A 10,686-nucleotide genomic window follows, 5' to 3' on the forward strand; every position below is an offset into this window, starting at 1 on the left:
TCTTTATCGATTAGAAAAAATGAAGATCAACAAATTACTTGATTTATTTTACTCCTTCTTTTCACAATTTATTCTTTAAAAAATTATTTATATATAAGTTTTATATTAACATTTACCTCAAATTAATATTTAAAATACTAACAAAAACTTTCTTCACATGAACTCTTACTTTCTACAACTATAAAAATTCGATAAATATACAACAAAAACATACCTTATATTATTGTTCTATTGCAGCTCGTAGTTTGAACAAGTTTGTGGCTCGACTCATTTTAACCAAAAAACTTGCGGTACTAAATACGGGAGCGGGTCAAATATGCACGAAGACACATTTGCCCGAAGGGTCAAATATACAAGAACGGACTTTTTGCATCCAGGTTCACTTTTGTACAAAGGGTAATTTTTGCAAGAGAATAAAATAAAACATTACAAAAAAGCAAACGAAAAAAAAAGGTAAAAATTTGTAATGATTGAGGGTAAGAGAAAAGGATAACAGTATAGTAAAAATCCTGATCAAATTATTCTATAAAAGTAAATTTCAAAATTAAATTAAGATTTTGTATGAACATCTGTAATAGTTTAAAAGGTAAAGTTAATTTTATCCTTTTTTATTTTTAATTTACTAAGCTTTTTATTAAATTAAGTTATTATATTACCACAAAATAGTATTAGGGGTGATAAATGTTACTTTGTTTTTCATTTATTCATATCAAAATCTGAAAAACTTATCAAAAACTTTTTTGATTATTAAATAATTTTACATTGCAAATGGGTATATGAAAACAAAACTATTTCAAAGTAAATACCTTTGAATTTACTATAAAGTTTTAATCGAAATGGGGATGATTTAATAGACTTTTGATTTAATAGACTTTTTATTTAACATTAAGTTAAGATATTTTTTTACTATGTGTATATACAGGAACTCTATAGTTTTAAATTTATTGCTATAGTTTACTAAAATTATGTTAGTTATCTAACATTATTTCCAAGAACAAAACTATTTAAACTAATCTTACATGTCACAATGTTTTTCAATGTCGAGCTTGTTTGAGTTGGTTAATTTAAGTTGTATCAACAATATTTTAGTATACTAGAGTAGTTTATTAAATCTTTTCTTAATCTTCTAGTTGCATTATACTAAACAGTTAATAATTATATAATCATAATCTTGCTAGGTAATGAAAGAAAATGTTAATGAAAGTTAAACAACTTAAAGTAAAACTGTCTTCTTTTTTTTATCTTTATCATTTTAAATTTTTAATTTAAAGTAAAGTAATAATAACCTTTAAAAAGTTTGTACTTAAATTAAGTAGTATAAAGTTTAGTTTAAGTTTAACAAATAACAAAATAAATAAAAAAATCTTTGTTCAGTATAAAAAATTAAAACCATTACCAAAATAAATTACAAATTTTATTAATAAAAAAATTGTTGGAAAATTAAAAATATTTAAGTATATTTTTTTTATAAAATATTCTGTTTACTGTAATAAGTAAAGCTTAAAATTAAACAAAATAGCGTAAGATCTGATAAACATGAATATGTTATGCTTGCATAACTTTAACCTCAGTAAGTATAACAATTAAGAAAAAAAAGTAAACAATTAAGTTTATAAAACAAATACCAACAAAAACTCCTAATAACGTGACTAGAGTATTTTAGTAAAAATATTTAAAATATTTTCTTAATAATGATTACAATTTTAATTCTATAGTTTTTATCTGGATACCAACATCTTCACTACGAAAAAGGGTTTAGATTAAAGTTATCAAACTGGAATTTTTTGTTTGAACATACATAATCTTATTGGAAATGTAAAGTATAAGTTATCTGTTTGTTAAATTTATGTAAAAAATAAAATAGTGGCTTTAATTAAACTTATTACATAACAAGTACTTAGCTGTAGTTAAACCTACTGTGTTATTAATACACTGGTCGCTTTTAAGATAGAAAGATATAGTTAAATTAAATTTAAAAATTATGTTTAAAAACTATTTACATAATTTACTAGTTTCACTAGTTGTTCCAATAAATGCTTAGAAAAACCGAAATGTAAACATTATAATATAATCAAACTAGAACTTACACAATTGGTTTGTTTATTTTAACTTTATTCGAATGAAATTGAAACTATTACTTTGATCAGCCTATTGAACGCACATTATTCTGACAATATTATTTTCTTTGATTAATCTAATTAACATACTAACTAACTTACATTAATCTAAAGCATGTTATTAAATTAATACCTGAAAACATTTAAATGCACTCTCTACTAAAAAGGACTACTACCAAGAAAAACACTTTAGATATGATAGATTGTACTTAAATCGAGTTTTACTTATTTCTTGTTATTGAGCAAAAAAAAAATCTATTATATTTAATTTTTAAATTATTTTCGTTTGTAAAAACTTCTCGGATGTGATAAAATTCTCAAAATGTTAATTTCAAGTATTTATTTCAAGCTTAATAGATTTAAAATATTACCAAACTTGTGCAGAAACGATATTTATACTGCGTAAAGCGGTCAATAAAAATAAAATACAAATTCTTTTATTATACTAGCTGCTTAACTAGAGTTAACACATGTAAGAAATTAAAATTAAAAAAAAAAGTAAAGTTTTTATGGATACTTTACAACTACATTCAAATTTTATTTTGTATATTACCAAAAATTGTTGATCCGAATAATAATTGGAGCCAATGAAGCTTATTTTTCTATTATAAGTAACAAGATAACAGACTTTTTTGTCAAAATTTTACGTTATTCCTATGCATACCTTATTATGGTGAAATATTTTTTTCTAGATATGACGAATACACTGTAAAGATTATTTGAAAATGCTAACTGTAAAATTTTTAAACGAAGTAGTTTAACAATTAATTGTGATATATTTGAGATTTGTATAGTTTAATATTTTTACTGAAACTTTAATTTATGCCTATAAGGACAGAATTATTTTTGTGCTTGAAACTACTTATTTTGTTTTTCACATGTTCAATTTTTAAGCTTTGTAATTGTTCTATGTTGAATTAACTTGTAAGTTTATACTTTATTTGTATTTTACAGAATTCCATAAAGTAAGAAATGCAAATTAATGAATCACGTAAAAATATTTTGACCATAACTCTAGATAATAATTGATAACAATAACTCTAATAAAACATTACCTCTAACTATGCAGAAAATACCACAAATCGTTTACACTGTTATGTGGTTTATTATAAATTTATACAACAATTTAGTAGCCATTAAAGTACTAATAAAAAGAAGTTGTTGTAAATAAAATTTTTAATTTTTGATAATGAATAATATATTTTAACTAAACAAAAAAAGAAATTCTTAGCGTCAAAACAAAGAGCGGATCAACATTTTTCTCAAAACATATTTTTTAAGTATTACAAAATTTATATAAAAACAGTTGAAGTAAACAAAACTATTTGCGTACCAAATTCAAAAGGATAAATGTAAAATATTCACCTATAAAATACGTTTCTAATTTTTTTCTAAAATAATACTTAAAGACTGTTTTTTATTAAACAAATACAAACAATGCACTTTTTACAACAAATGTATTAACTATATATATATATATATATATATATATATATATTGTTAGGTTAAATTTCGTTATTAATAGTTAAGATTTAAGAAATAATATAACCATACTATCTTGTTAATACTATTAAATATCATTTTATAGTTTTATTACAATGATCTTAAACAACTTAGTGACGTGAGCTCAATAGTTTCGTAATTTTTAATTTAAAATGATGTTTAATAACTAAAGTAGTTTAACAATATACAATTACCTAAATAGTCTTCAAATATTTATATACCGAAAATTAAGGTTTAAACAAATAATGTTACTTAAGCTATTACTAAACGAATTTTTCTTAATTCAAATTTTTTATAAGCTTTATACGAACAAACGTTTAATTTAGTAATAAACTCTAACCAATCTTATAGTTTTAATTACTTTTGCTTTCAGTAGTTAGTGTTATGCATCAGAAGTGGACATTTAATAATAGTAAAAATGTATCGAAACTAACATAATTTACGGCAATAATTATAATGTTATTAAGCAAATTTCAAATGAAAAAGTACTGTAATAAATAAAGCTAAGAGTTCAAGTAAATATTATTACATAAAAAATTAATAAAAATATTTTTTGTTAAAGAAAAATTTAAATTGTTTAATTTGTTTTTAGTTTTTTTTTATGACAATGTATATAACATATCTACTTATAAAATATATTGCTTAACTCAATTCTTCCAATGTATTTTTTAGACTAATATAGTTTGTTTTAGTTATAAAAACAAACATATTTTACTATAAAAAAGAAAGCAGTTTATTAATGTATTAAAAATTATTTATATTTTTAACTAGTTTTGTGTACTTAGTTTTGGATTTAAATACTCGCATACTTTTCAATTCAAAAATACTTTTATTAAATTCGTTTAAAGCTTTTTCAAAAATGATTGTTGTTAAGTAAAACAAAGGAGCTTTGTTTTAGCATATGTATTTTTTAAAATATTTTTTGTGAAAATATATTACAATCTAAAGCTTTTATTTTTCTACATTGAGTCAGAAAATCAATTACAAACTGCCTTACTCAGTATAAATTACCCGACAAATGTTAAAGTAATAAACCTAAATCAATCATAACTTATATAGAAGAGAATGCAAACAAATTAAGAATGTTTATTACTTACGTAACTAAATTTATTATATTTGATTACTTTTTGTCTTTTCGGAGTTATACATCACAATCAAGCATTGTTACTGTCTGATAAGTAAAAAGTTTTAGTTTGCAAGTTGTATTAAAAACTGCTTTATGCAGTAAAATCATAAGCTAAGAAAATTACAATGAATTTAAAAAATACTTAAAAGTTGTTTTAAAAAAGTTCTTTTTTTAGTAAGTAAAATTTTTATTCTAGTTTGATAATTGTTTATCATAGTTACGATTAATTTGGTTAAAGAATGAACTATATAAAATTTAGTTTTTATCTTTTTATTTTCAAATGAGACTATAGTTTCAAAAAGTATAAAAATTATTGCATTTATTAAAAAAACAGTATTTGATGCAAAATAACTTGAAACATTATTATATCGGTAAATAGTTAAAATGCGTTTAAAGTTAAAAAACCAAAACTTAAACAAAACTGCTTTACATTACGATATCTCAAATTTTACTTTGTCTTACATCTCAAGCTTACATACCGATTGATTAAGCTTAAGCTCGTAAAGACGTATTCACTAGAAAATTTCAAAATTATTTGTGGTTCTTCGTTTTTATTGACTTACAATTTCAAAAACATGTGTTTTTTATTAGTAAAAAATTTGTACTGTGCAAAGCAGTTAAAAAAAACTTTACGAACTGAAAAATTAAATTAATTAGTTTAAAGACAAACATCAAGTACGGTATTGTTTTTACAAACAAAAATATATTTTTGTTGTAGTGACGTTGCAACAAAATTCTAAAATTTTTCTCTTTCAACTTTTAACATATGTTATTAACGTCTTTGTTACTAAAAGACAATTTAAATAAAATTTTAGTCTATCAAAAACATAAATGAATATTCAAAACAATTTACATGAAAACACTTAATGTTTTCATCAACAAACAGTTTAAAATAGTTTTCTGTAAAATAAAAGAAAAAAACTGTATTTATCAGAATATGTAGATCGCTTTAAATAAGCAGACTAAGCTTACATTTGTTATCATAAAAATCGTAATTATGATGAAAAATAACTATTATTGTCCATATTTATAAAATTATAAATAAGTTTAGAAATTATTACCATTACCAAACAAATATTTTTGAGTTTCTTTTTTTTAAACTTGTTAGTGACGTAAGAAAAACACTTTTGACTGTTTTGCTTAAGTAAAAAAAAAATATTATCCATATTTTCAATTTACCCAACCGAGGCAATATTTTTACCAAAGTTAAATATGATTTTCTAAATATACTTTTCCCCATCTGAACCACATCTTACTTACTTATTTTCTGTTCTTTACTATTACATGTCAAAAAAGTTACTGAAAACGATTGTTATTTATATTGTTTTTTTTTCAAAGCAGCTTATAGTTTTTATTAAGATGAGTAAACAGAAATTGTTGAATTAGCTCGATAGTATAAAAAATTAAAGTGGAATTTAGCAATACAATTTAGCAATAAATATTGTCATTATTGATTTTCTATATATAATAAAAAATTAACCTGATAATAGACCTTATTAAAATAGTTGATTTAATTAAATAGGGATAATGGAATTAAGTACTTTACTATCTAATTTATTATAAACGCAATGTACTTTTTCTTTATTACATTAACATATAGATAACACTAAATTAAAGCATAAGTTATTTATTTTATATTTTTAAATATAAAGAATTGTTTGAATTGCTAAAGTTGTGTTGTATAATAAAAAGAACTCACTCATTAAATAACTATAAAATATTTAAAGAAATGTAAATAAATTCTTAACTATTCTAACACTTTTTTTATTTAATTGAGTTAAGCGATTAATCAACTATAGAAATTAATTCTAAAACTTAAAATGCACAAGTCTAAAATAAAAGAGAACTTAAGTTTATCAATATAAATAGAGATCAAGCTTACATTTAAATTCTATGTTGTATTCAATAAAAGTAAAACGTGTGTTTAAAGAATTTTTCATTATATAATACTACATGAAAAGTTAATAATTCTAAAAAAAGTTTAATTTCTTTTTAAAACGTATTTTTTCTGCCCTTTTAGATTATTTTTAAACAATTAATTATGGTGTCCAGTATCTGATAATATAGAAAGTTTGTTTTTAATAAATTATTTTTGTGTATAATAAAGTCTTCAACATGTATATATTTATTATTTGTTATTTTATATAACAAAATAATAATAAAGTATCTTTATAATCAATAGCTATATATACTTATTAAATATTTTTTGAATTTTTTTTTATTCTTATTTAGCAGTTTTTTACATAAATAGTTCGAAAAAATTTTTCACGAACAAGCTTTTTTTTTTTGAATACAACAAATGATTTTGAGAAAAGTTGTTTTGAAACTGATACTTTTTTTTATCGAACTAAACTACACGAGCAAAAGTATTAGTAGGTAAATAAAAATAATATTCAAGTTTTGTTTAACTTTGTTTTCCTAATCTAGCTTATTGCTTTGTAGTCAAATTATGAAAGTATAAATATCTATTACTTTTGCAAATAAACAGATAGTGACGTATAAACACTTATCCCGCTTATTTGGATGAAAATAAATTGCTTATAAGAAATCTTATATTGAAGTAATTCGTTTTGATGCTTAGATCAAATATTTTAACCACATAAACTGTGGCTTAAGAAGAAACCTATTTATTAATTACCTTTTTTGTTACTCAGATTAACAAGGTTTGAGGAAATATATTCTTTCGATTAATGTATTGATGCTTGAATTATAACAAACAATGATCTACAATTTACTTTAAGCTGTTAAAGCTTTAAATTACTTCTGTAACAAACTTAATTTAATTTTTTCTACTTGACCGAATATAAAATGTTTTAAAGAAACAATAACTGTTTCTTCTTAGAACTTAGACTCTAAACTTAATAAATTGTATTGAATTAAACATAAATACAGTATATATTTGACCTTGAACATGCAATAAAATAAAAATTTGTTTTAATTAGTTTATTGAATCTAAATATACATTCGAAACATCTTTTAAAAATACTTCTTTGAATATAGAATAAAATAAATTTAAAAAAATTATCTAAAATACCTATTTATTTGTACTGAATACTGCATTTTATAAGCTTAACATGATTTTATCAAAAAACTCAGTACTTTTAAAAAAATCTTAAACTAAATTGAAAGTATTATGAAGTAATTTTTTTAAATTAGAAAAATAAACAAAACGAATTTAAGAAAATTCACATTTTTTCTTTTAATTATTAACGTAAGGTGTCACTATTACTTATACAATTAATAAAGCACTTAAGTAAAAGTAATTGTAAAGTTTCAATAATACTTGAATCAAGTTCATGCTATGTTTAATATCTAAAAATTTTCTTTAGATTTTAAAGCCTGTATAAAATTAAACTTAGTTTAAATTAGAAAACAGATAAAACTTTTTATAATAATTATCAACGTTGCGTCAAAGTAGTTTATTTTTTTTCGAAATTTTCTTGTTTTAAAAAGTTTAAAAAAATAATCTGTTTAAGGTGCTTTTTATAAAAGCTCGTGTTTAACAAATTTTTTAAAAGTTTATTTGGTAGAGCTTTATATTATATTAAAAATTAGTTGTTACCTATGTTGTACCTATAGCAAAAACACTATCAAGTATAGAACTTATAAATTTATTTTATTTTTAACAATAGACTTTTATAAAGTCATACTGAGACTTAATAAAAAACTACCGCAAACTGTTTTTATGGGTCATATAAACATATATTATTAGTACTGTTATATTGACGCATATCTCTGGTACTCTATTTGTACTTTGTAAAGTAGTTTAAGTTTATAAAATTTTGACACTTTGCTTATTATACTGAAAAAAAAAAAAGTATGCTACGACTAACTTTTGATAATATAATGTAAGCTCCACCTTACATTCAGTTATTGATATATATTCAGGTTTAAAATAGTCAATACGCCCTTCTTATTTAAACTTTAAGAATGAAAGTATAAAGTTGTACTTACAAAAATAAAACTAACAAGTTCTGTGTAATACGTATTTTAAGTTTTAAACAAATTAATTTATTTTTACAATTTCCTGTTTTTTCTTAAAGTTAGTACATGTTTTAAGTTTTCTTATAGATACTTTTAGACGTTGAATCTAATAAATGATCTATCAAATGGTCATATATATTTTGTCATACTTTAAAAAATAATTGTTTTTTTTCGATAAGTAACATACATCAGTTGCTGTTTAATATTCAAACTATTAATTTATTCATGTTTACCACTATTAGTGTGTGAATTGGATAAAAAGTGTAAATTGAATAAATTTATATCCAACAGTTAATACTTTCAATCAAAAAAGATTATGCTGCTAATTTTTCATAGTTAAAATTGCTTTAAGTAAATAGATACTATTTCAAGAAAGTTAAAGCACTACAGATTCGTTCAATTTAAGTCCCTGCTTTAAAGTAACTAAGCTTGCAAATATAAACTGTACAAATGTTTTTTACTTTATTAAAAATAGTAACAGTACTTTTATTGTTTGTATAATAACATAACAAAGGAGGTATAAGGTGTTTTAATCTATGAGTAAGTTATTTTTTTTTAAATCAATGGCATATCGTAACAAAATTAATATGTACGTACATACAGATAAGTTATAAACAAACATATATATAGAAAAACCATTTTAAAAACAAAAAAACTAAAAATTGATATATTCCAGTATTTATTGAGTATTATGTGTAAAACAGTAATTTAAAAATTGTATTCGTAATCATTTTCAATTTAATTAATATCTCATTTGTTATAAAATTTCTACTTTTTTTTTTAAGAAATATAAAATTTTCCGTTGTTATTGCAAAAAAGAATACTAAAATTTAGACTTTTATTATCAAGGTTGTTTTTACTGAAACAAATTTCAACTAACTTTGAGAAAATAAAGTGGTAAAAGTAAATAGTAAGGAAAATTATTCACGCTATTTGCATTTTAAGCTACTAAAGTTCTTTTGAAATAAAATAGAATAATTCGATTTAAAATTTTAGTTAAAATCATAAACGAAATAGCACAATTGAAGCTGTTATGATAATAGAAAACAAGATTGAGTGTTAAAATTCAAGATCTAGGGTAATAAAGTTTCATAATAGAAAAATCAAATATTAAACAAACTTTATAAAACCGAAAATATTATGGTGCAAAAACTATATCCTCAATTTAGATACAAGGTACCATTTTTGCAAGAAAAAATGACATAAGATATAATCAAACATTTCGGTTAATAGTATGTTTACGTCACAACAACCTTTAATATATATACATAAAATAAAAAACAAAAAGTTGAGTTTGACTGATTAAAATTTAATATATTAATAGTTGTAAAAAAAATCAGTAAAACATTTTTGTGTTTAGTTATATTTTTATTTTTCTTATGCACCAATTTAAATTGGTGTCGATCTGAAGGTTTAAAATTAGATTGCAATAAAATACATTTATTGTTGAAAATGACATCAATGTATTTTCTCTACAACTAAAAGTTTTAAATAAATTATTTTATTTAGATACGGATAAAAGAATCATTATTATTTTTTTAGGCATTATGTATAAATAATTAATTTTTTACAAACCTTTAGATGCCATCAAAGTAAATTGCTAAATAAGTTGCGTAACACATAAAAACTTTTAACTAAAGAATTATTTCATTTTTATTTTTTGAAAACTTTAATTTAAATTTTTTATACATGCAGTAAGTTTTATAATTAAGCTATTTCATAAAACAACTCTAATTAATCTTGGTAGAAACTACTTTTTTAGTTATAAATCTATCTATATTCGAAAAATAAAGCTTAAACTATAATCTAAGCATTTTTTTCTTTAATTTTTTTTTTAATTTAATAAACATTTTTTCAATACTTAATTTACTTTATGAAGTACCAAAAGTAAACTTTGGTCAAATTTTTAAAATTTATATATAAAAACTAGTTATATAAGAATATAAGATCAACTTA

Source organism: Thalia democratica, chromosome 2 (assembly GCF_965202585.1).
Source record: "Thalia democratica chromosome 2, ktThaDemo2.hap1.1, whole genome shotgun sequence".
Lineage (NCBI taxonomy): Eukaryota > Metazoa > Chordata > Thaliacea > Salpida > Salpidae > Thalia > Thalia democratica.